Here is a 9424-nt window from a genome sequence, read left to right as displayed (position 1 = left end):
GCGATCGGAGATCTTGTATTCATCGAGCATTGTTCTTGCTGTCTCAATGAGCGTGCGATTCTTCCTTCCGATAACCCCATTTTATTGAGGGGAGTAGGGCATCGAAAACTCATGCTTGATTCCTTCTTCATCAAGAAATTCTTCAATTTGAGCGTTCTTGAAATCACTCCCGTTGTCACTTCTAATTTTCTTGATCTTCAAGTTGAACTCATTTTGGGCTCTTCTTGTAAATTTCTTGAATATTCGTTGAGTTTAACTCTTGTCATACAAAAAGAACACCCAAGTGAAATAAGAATAATCATCAATAATTATTGATCCATATTTGTTACCGCCAATGCTTATGTAAGGAATAGGATCAAAAAGATCCATTTGAAGTAATTTCAAAGATCTTGTGGTCATCATGATGTTTTTGGCGGGATGAGGTGCTCCAATTTGCTTTCCAGCTTGACATGCGCTACAAATCCTATCTTTCTCAAAAGAAAAATTTGTTAGTCTCAAAATGTGCTTGCCCTTTAGAAGTTTGTTAAGATTCCTCATACCGGCATGGACTCGCCTACGATGCCATAGCCATCCCATGCTAGATTTAGCCATCAAACAATACTTAAGGCTTGATTTATCCGATGAAAAATCTACTAGATAAAGCTTGACCTTCATATGACACTTGAAGACTATTGAGGAGTCATCTCTTCTAAAGACCATCACATCAGCATCGGTAAATAAGCAATTGAAACCCATTTCATATAATTGAGATACGGATAACAAATTGTAGTTTAAGGATTTTACAAGCAAAACATTTGATATGGAAAGGTTGTTTGAGATTGCAACTGTACCTAGACCCATTACCTTTCCTTTGCCATTGTCACCAAACATTAATTTCTCTCCGGTCATATGATTTGTACAACCGCTATCGATTACCCAACTTCTTTCATCAGAGGTATAATCCTAAAAAATAGATCAATTTCTATTCTTAGGTACCCACACTTGCTTGGGTCCTTTCAAGTTAGTCACAAGCACTTTTGGTACCAAATAATTTTTTTTAACGGCATGAGTGCATCAAATATTATCCTTGGACAATTTAAATTTAGAAATTAATTTTCCTATTGAACAAAATTGCAACCACCTATTTAATTTCTAGAAAAAATTTAAATTATTACAAAAATTAAAATTTAGGGTGTTACATAGCACACGGGCATACGATGATCCTATCCAGTACATGTGAAAATGGAGATGCACTACTACTATTGTAGCGTTGATCTCCTCAACGTGAAGATCGCGATACTGTTGCTCGGCTAATCGAAGACTTGTTCAGCAGGTCGGCGTACATGCTCGGTGCTAGTTGAGGAACACGTCGTAACCACTCAGAACTGGTCGAGAACTCGACGTACCTGCTCGGAGCTAGTCGAAGAAGTAGTCAAGGAGCACGACTGCCTGTGCGGAGCTGGTCGTGGAGCTGATTGAGGAGCTGGTCAAGGAGCGTGACGTGCAGGACGTTGAATCGGTTTACTCCAACTCTTCTTCCGCTGTGCTGCACGTCTAGTGGTAATGATTTATAATCTTCTACTAACATAGTTTCTTGAATGAATATAATAAAAAATTTATTTTAGACTAGCGTAGGCTATTTGTTTCCCAACACCTCCTCCAAAGCCAAGAACCCAACCACTCCGCATCGCGTCTCTTCAACAGCTGGGGTCTGGACGTCGTCGTGCACCTAGGTTGCTGTTGCCGCCTCTCCCCATCGCCACAGGCCGACCCCTTTGCCTCGTTCTCTCCTCAGTTGTCGTAGCATTAGGAGAAGCCTGCGGCTCCGATGCTTGCAAGGGATAGGAAGGAAGATGCTAGGTGGAGCATCGCCTTTGCCAATGCTGCCGCCGCCACTCCAGTAACAGCAACAACTAGTAATGACATCGGTGGATGTGGCCCCTCAGACGAGCGCCCTCCAACGTCTACTCTGGCAACGAAGCAGCTGAGCGGATGATAGCTGCCTGCTGGTGTGCGAAGATCCAAGAGAAGGTAAGCTTGCAGACACGTCGATAGTGCGTGGAGCTACAAGCCACCATGTCATTGACTCATTGTCTCCCTGTAGATCTACTAGCCACCGCCATGGCGGATATCCTCGACGCTGCCCAAGAGGGGCCACCATCGCCTTTGATATCCTCCTTGCTGTGGCGGCTCTCGTGCATGGCCCAACAACCACCCTGATAACACATGAAGGCAGTGTCCCCCAGCAAAGTGGAGAGGCATAAATTACTCAACTAGAGAAGGGATAATTGAGGAACCTATTTAGGTGGGGTGAGAAGTGTCCCGGTTCTCTGAGTTCTTCAGCTCATTGGAAGGCTTCACTGGAAGAAAGTTAAAAGACGACATTGACGGAATGAGAAATAACAAAAGAACAGTCAATTGAGCTTGAAGCCTGAAGGAATGAGTGTTACTTGGACACCCCCTCTTTTTGCTGAGTCGGACACTCAATACTGGTGACAGATTTCAAGTACTACACTTATTTGCTATGTCCAAAATTATTTCAACGAATCAGACACCACGAGTTCAAGTTGAATACCCACACCGTGTCCATAAAACACTGGCCATATGTTTTTCTACCCTGTTATTTCTGTCAATGATTAGTGAATGTAACTACCAAAAGTTTGATAATGAATTAGTGTAATAGAGAAGGTTTTTCAATCTAGATAAGTTTTTTTATCTAATTTCTTAGTTTTATGAAATTCTTAATCTGGTATAAATATTTATGGAATCCTGCCATGTTGATTAATCTGTATTTGCCTATTTTTTTACTAGCTTGCTGAAATTTCTAAGTAGGGATGAAAATGAATGGGATAAATCTCATTCTGATCCATTTTCTATATTTTCTAACTTTTTTTAGATTTTTAGAACTTTTGTAGAGACAAGACGAAAACGGTTTTACTATTTTTCACCCGTATTATCAGTATCCTGTTTTAATTAGAAATTTCCGATGTTTCTAATTAAGACCAAACTTCACAAAATCACAATATAATCCATATGCCAAGCTCAACCAGCGAGCCCAAACATCATCCATATCTTAAACTTTACCCTAACCTATTGACCTAGTCTCAATTGACTGTGACCTACCGATGTCGTTCAAGCTTTTACGCATATACCGTCTTCAATCCTACTCATTGTGTAACTGTATGTTATGTCAAGTACTTGAGTTATAGTATGTTTTTTAGTTGAGCTTATGTTATTATATGATCTATATGTATAATATTAAGTAATATTTATTAGTGTAAATTAATTATATATTGTATTAATACTTGAAGTCATGATTTTATGGTAGATGTTTCTGATTTGAATTATCATTTATCCACTTATATCGACATGTGTTTTATTCGATTGGTCATTTTCGATATCATGATATCCAGTTCGTAACCTGTTTTTGATTTTCTATTTTTATTCAGATAAAAATGTGAAAATGAAAACGGTTTGGTTTTCCGTAGCTCCCGTGTGACTCCATCCCTATTACGAGGTACCTTCGGGGCCACCTTCAAGCCCGCGATCCTCCGGCTGACTCCGGCCTCCGCGATTCCTGAGACTTCCAGCGATTCCTGGGACCAACTCCGACCTCCGGTCTCAGCGCTACAACCGTTGCCACCGCCGCCTCCGCTACGCGCGCCCTTGCCGCCACCGCCGCCTCTGCTCCGCGCTCCCTTGCCGCCACCGCCGCATCCGCTCCTGATTCTCCCTCTGGCACACGAACAACCCTGGCAAGGCAGGCAGGCCACCAGTCGCAGGTTCGCATCCCCCCACGTCTGCTTCTCCTGAGCCTACCCCCTCTGTCTTCTTGCTGCAGCTTCCTGCTTGCCTCGAGTATGCTTTGTTGGATCTGAGAGTAGGAAGCATAGATCTGTTAGCTCGTAATCTCGTGTACCTTAGATGCAGAATTATTGTGTCTTTGAAGCATATATCTGTTGGTCTTTCGAGCAACTCGGGGTTTAGGCTGACCAATAGTACTGATGATAAAATGACAATAAATCTCCGATAGTTTGGCCTGTCAGATGCCAAATTTATGTTATCTTTCTGAAGAACATTGCGATCTTGCTGTAGAATCTACAATTAGTTAGCAGTTGGTATGCTTTCTGCAATTTACTTGAACGTGCTGCTTGAAAGATGTGCTTCCCGGCACAATGGAAGAAGGAGCTAAATTGTGAAGTTATAATCTTTTAGTCAATAACTTTTTGTGCATAAAACTGATTATTCCCGAATTGTATAAAACTGGTTTGTAATAGCCATCACAATACAAAATGGGCAAATGTTGCCTTCATCACTATATCTTTATATTTACCTTGATTTTTTTTTGGGTGTTTCATAGAAGGTGATTCTAGAGTTAATATCTGTTTTGGATAAAAAAAAGTTTGCTGGGATCTTGGTGCAAGCTAGGGTAGATCAGTTTTAGTGTAATTTGTTCATCTAACCTTCCAAGTTCAGTTGTACTCCATGAGAGTTTGTTTGAAATGCATACAGATTTTGTAAAAGGAACACTGATGGTGTCCATCTGGGGAGAAAAGCTTCCTGGCGAACACATAGGCGTTGTTTGCTTGTTTTCCTTGTAATGCTCAGTAGATTTGTACTGCCTTGTGCATAATTTTGGGTCATTTTTTTATTAGTGTGGAAAAGGCCTTGCAGCACAAAGATTAGTAACATGGGTTTCTTAATGCTTGCAGACTGCCTTTACATTTATCTCCATCATTACAACCTTGGTAGCAATCCCCCATGTGACAGTTCAGGATATGTTTGTTTGCATCCTTGCCTTCATGCCAACTGGATGGGGCTTGCTTTTGGTAAGTCCAAGTATTTTATTTTTTGTGTACATGTTGCAGGAGGGTTAAAGCGGAAAGAAGGTGACCTACCTCCCTGTTGTTACATTTTCATCTCAATCACTAAAGCATTTTAGAAAGAGGTTGATGAAGAGAACCATCCATGCAGAAATTAGAATGATCTATGGAACAGGGGGTTAATTGTGATGATTTATTGATGTAGCTAAATTGGCATGAATTACTTGGCATGATTTCAGCAGCATTCTGTCCTATCTATCTTGCATGTTAACCTGACCATCTTGCGGTTTATATGGAACAAATCCTGAAGCTTTAAGATTGCTCAATAACTTTAATCAGTAAACATGAAAATACAAAAAAGAAATAAAGGCATGCCTTTTTTTCTCATAAAAAACATTATTGGTGTATAAAATAGGTATTTCACCTCCAATTGGTATTTTATTAGTTCCATTGAAAATGGAGGGCTATAGTAGGTCCTTATCTATTATGTATTGTACCTAAACTTGGAAATCACCGATTGAAGGCATTGTGCATGGAGTACTAGCCCTGGGGTGATGCTTCCTAATTAGGCACGAAAAGGATAGAGATCAGTTTGACATATGTTCCATTTGTAGCTATACTGGATATTTCTGCATGTTCCCCTGCAGCAGTAAAAGTCTGCTGAAGTGCTGAGTGCTTTCTTCTCATTACCTTTTTCAGACTCTTTACACTGTTTCTTGGCAACGTGTAAAGCTATTTTCTAAATATGCAAATATGTGAAACTGGTCTTATGTCATACACTATGTTCAACATTTCTACTGATTTGTTCCTTAAATAAAACTTTTACAGAGACAAAAGTTGACTCTGTTCTGCAGATTATCTACTTTAATATTTCTCTTGCCAAATAAATAGTCTTTTGCTGATCCTATTAACCTTTTCTAATGCCGAACAAGAATACAAATTGCTCAAAAGCCGCCAGCAATGACAAGTGGTTCAACGATCTTGGCAACAAGTAAAATCTGTATTCCCAAACAAGTAAAATCTCTATTCTTTGTCTCGGATGTTTGTTTGGAGGATTGTGTGCATGGATCATTGTTATGATCCAAGATCATAATGGGGTAAGCATCCGCCGGCCATACTTCGAGTCCGCACCTGCGACCAAAGTAACTCAAGGGAAACGGTAGTGTCACGAATCGCTTCCTATCTATGGGGTTAGCTGAGGCCAGCCGAAGTGAAGGTGTCAGTGTGGTACCGTTCCCCCGACAATATGGTAATGGTTTATATTTTGCTCAACTGCGGTGCAAGAGTACAATGCTTTTTAAAATACAAGATGAGATGTAATGGTTATGCCAAATCGTAATTACCTTAGCTTGATCAAATGGTGCATGAGCAGCAGTCTTACTCTTACTGTGACAATGGTTGTGCTCACGTTTGATAAGTGGGCAAGTAGCCTTGTGCTCTACTTAGAGAATCATAGGTGGAGTTTCTTGGTGCTGCTTCTCCTTTCGTCAGTTGACTTTCATGGAGGTGTTAGCGGCGGTGAGAGTTGTCATGTTGTAACACCCTTGTCTCGACCACGGGTCATATGATTCGCCAATGACGCAATATTTTCTGTTGCCGTGCTATTATCTAGTAATACTTGAACGTTGGTAATAGTGGACCTGTTGATGCATAATTGGTATGATCAATAACTTGATAAGCAGTATCGTTGAAACCAAGTCTAGGTGTGTTATCTATGATCTTTTGTATTCTGAAGTACACCAACTATGACATAGCTCTCCATGGAACAAATGGCAAGCAAATACAAGTAATATATTGTGTTATATTTTTTATTAGCATTTTTAAAACTAATGTTTTGCTATCCTGGTACTTCGATACACTACAATCATAAATCTACCAACAGGAATGGAAGTGCTTTGAGATGAATTGATTTTTTATGCAACTTTTTTCTCACATGAACCGCCTTATCTGAATAATCTTTATCCAAATGCACATGTGGTGCCGGCTATTGGGACGGTTCTACAACACCATGAAGAAGCGAGGATAACTGATTATGGCAAGATCTCAAGCTGAAAGAGGGTTTCGTTAAGCTTTCTCTTGATCAAATAGGCAAAGCAGAGTGGTCTTTATGTCTCTTGGAATGTTCATTTGTCTTCTGTTCTTTCTGCTCTGAAACCTGTATCAATCTCCTGGTTACCTGAGTTCGATTAGTGGGGAGCAATAGCTATATCTAACTATTCCTTATGGAAAGGGCCAAAGTGTTGGAGAAAGGAGTGGCAAGGTCGAGATGAGCAGAGGTGGCGCATCCTGGATTAGTGGGGAGCAATAGCTATATCTAACTATTCCTTATGGAAAGGGCCAAAGCGTTGGAGAAAGGAGTGGCAAGGTTGAGATGAGCAGAGGTGGCGCATCCTGGATGGCGAAGGGTGGCAGCGTTGGAGAAGTGGGCGTCACGGTGGTGCCGGAGAAGAGTGGCACGCCCTGGACTGCTGATGGCGGCGGCGGCCGCGAGCAGTGCCTTTAGGCAGGGACCATGAAAAAGGCTCACGTGGTAGCACCAGTTTCCAGTTTCGTCAGAGAGCTTATGGCGTGATGCAGGCATAAGCCGCCGCTGTGGCGCAGTGGAGCAGCGCCCGCGTTGGGCTCCCTGTCAGCAAGGTTGCTGCCTTTGCCAAGGTCGTCTCGGCACACTCCCCCTAACGCTGAAGAAAGCTCTCGCTGGTGCGCGCTGAGTATGTGTGAAGAAACTGAAGGCTGAAGAGTGTAGAGTTCCGATCAGCTCGTTCATTGCCAATCTGCCACGGTTCGGTCCATTTATCGTTGCAAGTGAACTCAAGAAGTCCACAGATCGATGGAATGCGGGAAATAATCAAGATAAGTTGTTTGTTATATTCTGTTGTGATGAAATTGTTGTAGGCATTGCATGTCGTTTTGGTTTATGAAACGAATTTGACACCTCCAACGTGATGTAGACATTTTGGTTTGTGAACTTCAATTGTATATTGCCTCTATTTTTGTTTACTTGTCATCAATAATTTACTACAGTAATTTTGATCGTGTTTTTAAAAAAAATTATGAATACTTAAAAATATATAATACTTATAAAGTATATTTCATGATGATTCTAATGATAAGAAAGTTTTATATATCTATGAACTTTTCGTAAAAAAAAAATACAAAGTTAAAATAATTATAGTAAATTATTAGTGATAAGTAAACAAAAACGGAGGTAGTACTACCTTAATTGACCTTTTGATAGAGAAGTGTATACCACTATTTTCATGTTCTATCTTAATCTATCCTAGCTTAGGGGTGCATTCATCGCCATATTTTGATTAATTGATTTGGATTATGTGAGAAATAGAACAGTTGGGTTAAGATTGGAAACCATTGTAACACATTGCCATAGGAAATTTTTTATTTTATATTTTTAAATTAAAAAATTGTATATATACATCTGTTTTGAAATATTGTAAATCTATACTCTTATTGTTATTTCAAGGAGCAACAGGTTGTGGTATGAAAAACCATGCCGCTTTCACCATGGGGATCACTACCAGACAGAGAGGGAGAAGAGAGGAGAGGAGAGGTGAGGGGAGGAAGAGGAAAACGACGAAATCCTGTTGAATTCTATAGCTGGTGAAAGTGAATTTTCTTATCTTACTGTTTTCTATAAAACACTTAGGTTAGCCATCGTATCCAAGTTTGGGCATAAGTTAGACATAAAATATAGGATCTAATGATATTAGATCTAGGTTTTTTAGTCTAGATTTTTATAGCAACATAGAGGTACGGTTAGAATTAATGTTTTAGGGATAGTTGTACTAGATTTTTAGAGACAGTTGTAACTGTTGAACCTAGTATGTTAGAGATAATTGTACTTTTTTACATCGGTTTTTTAGAGATAGTTGTAACGGTTAGATCTAATATTTTGGGGATAGTTGTACTTTTTTTACGTTGAATTTTTTGGGATGGTTGTACCTATTGGACCTAGTGTTTTAGGGATAGTTGTACTTGTATTCATTTACAACAATGATTGTGGGCATGTATGGTCGCCGAACACCCAGAGCTACTTGACCCACGCGTGGATGAGAGGCACCGCTCATACATGATCATTGTTAAGGTGGCTGAGCTTACTCCAACCTCATGTTCCGGACGAGCTCATGAGGCTAGACAAGCGTTGGATCCCTAGGTTTGCAATTCATTCCGTTTTTGTATTTTTTGTGTTCGTGAGGTGCTCTTACTTATATTATATTTTGTTTGTAGGTTGCGTGAGGTAGGCCTTCTTCCACTATTTAGGCTTGTCGAGGCAGACGAAGGGATTGGGTGAGTAGAGTTTGCGTGGTAGTTTAGTTTCAAACGCACCATTCTCATTGTGCTAGTGGACATGTGGAGGTCGAAGACACATATGTTCCATCTCTCGTGAGGGAAGATGGCTCCTACACTTGAGGATATCTCGTTCTTGCTTAGCCTACCCTGCACAGGCTAAGCGGTGGAACCGAGGGATGTGGGTTCCTCCTGGCACGATGACATCCTGGCATGGTTTGGTGTAGTTGACTGGAGGGCCACCACGTCCTCCCCTAGTACAGGATGTTACCTGGGTCTGAGATGTATGGACCTACCAAAAGATTTCTACTCCAATT

At 40.6% G+C, this 9424-nt stretch overlaps 1 long non-coding RNA gene across 1 annotated transcript; it reads left to right on the top strand.

The window, feature by feature from the left end:
* The first annotated feature begins 3475 nt into the window (after positions 1-3475).
* Positions 3476-6613, top strand: LOC133918861 (uncharacterized). Its single transcript, XR_009909853.1, has 2 exons — positions 3476-3761; positions 4692-6613. It is a non-coding gene; the product is annotated as an uncharacterized LOC133918861 (long non-coding RNA).
* The last annotated feature ends 2811 nt before the right edge of the window (positions 6614-9424 follow it).

The sequence above is a fragment of the Phragmites australis genome, chromosome 5, assembly GCF_958298935.1.
Source record: "Phragmites australis chromosome 5, lpPhrAust1.1, whole genome shotgun sequence".
Taxonomy (NCBI): domain Eukaryota; kingdom Viridiplantae; phylum Streptophyta; class Magnoliopsida; order Poales; family Poaceae; genus Phragmites; species Phragmites australis.
This window is presented reverse-complemented; position numbering and strand designations above follow the sequence as displayed.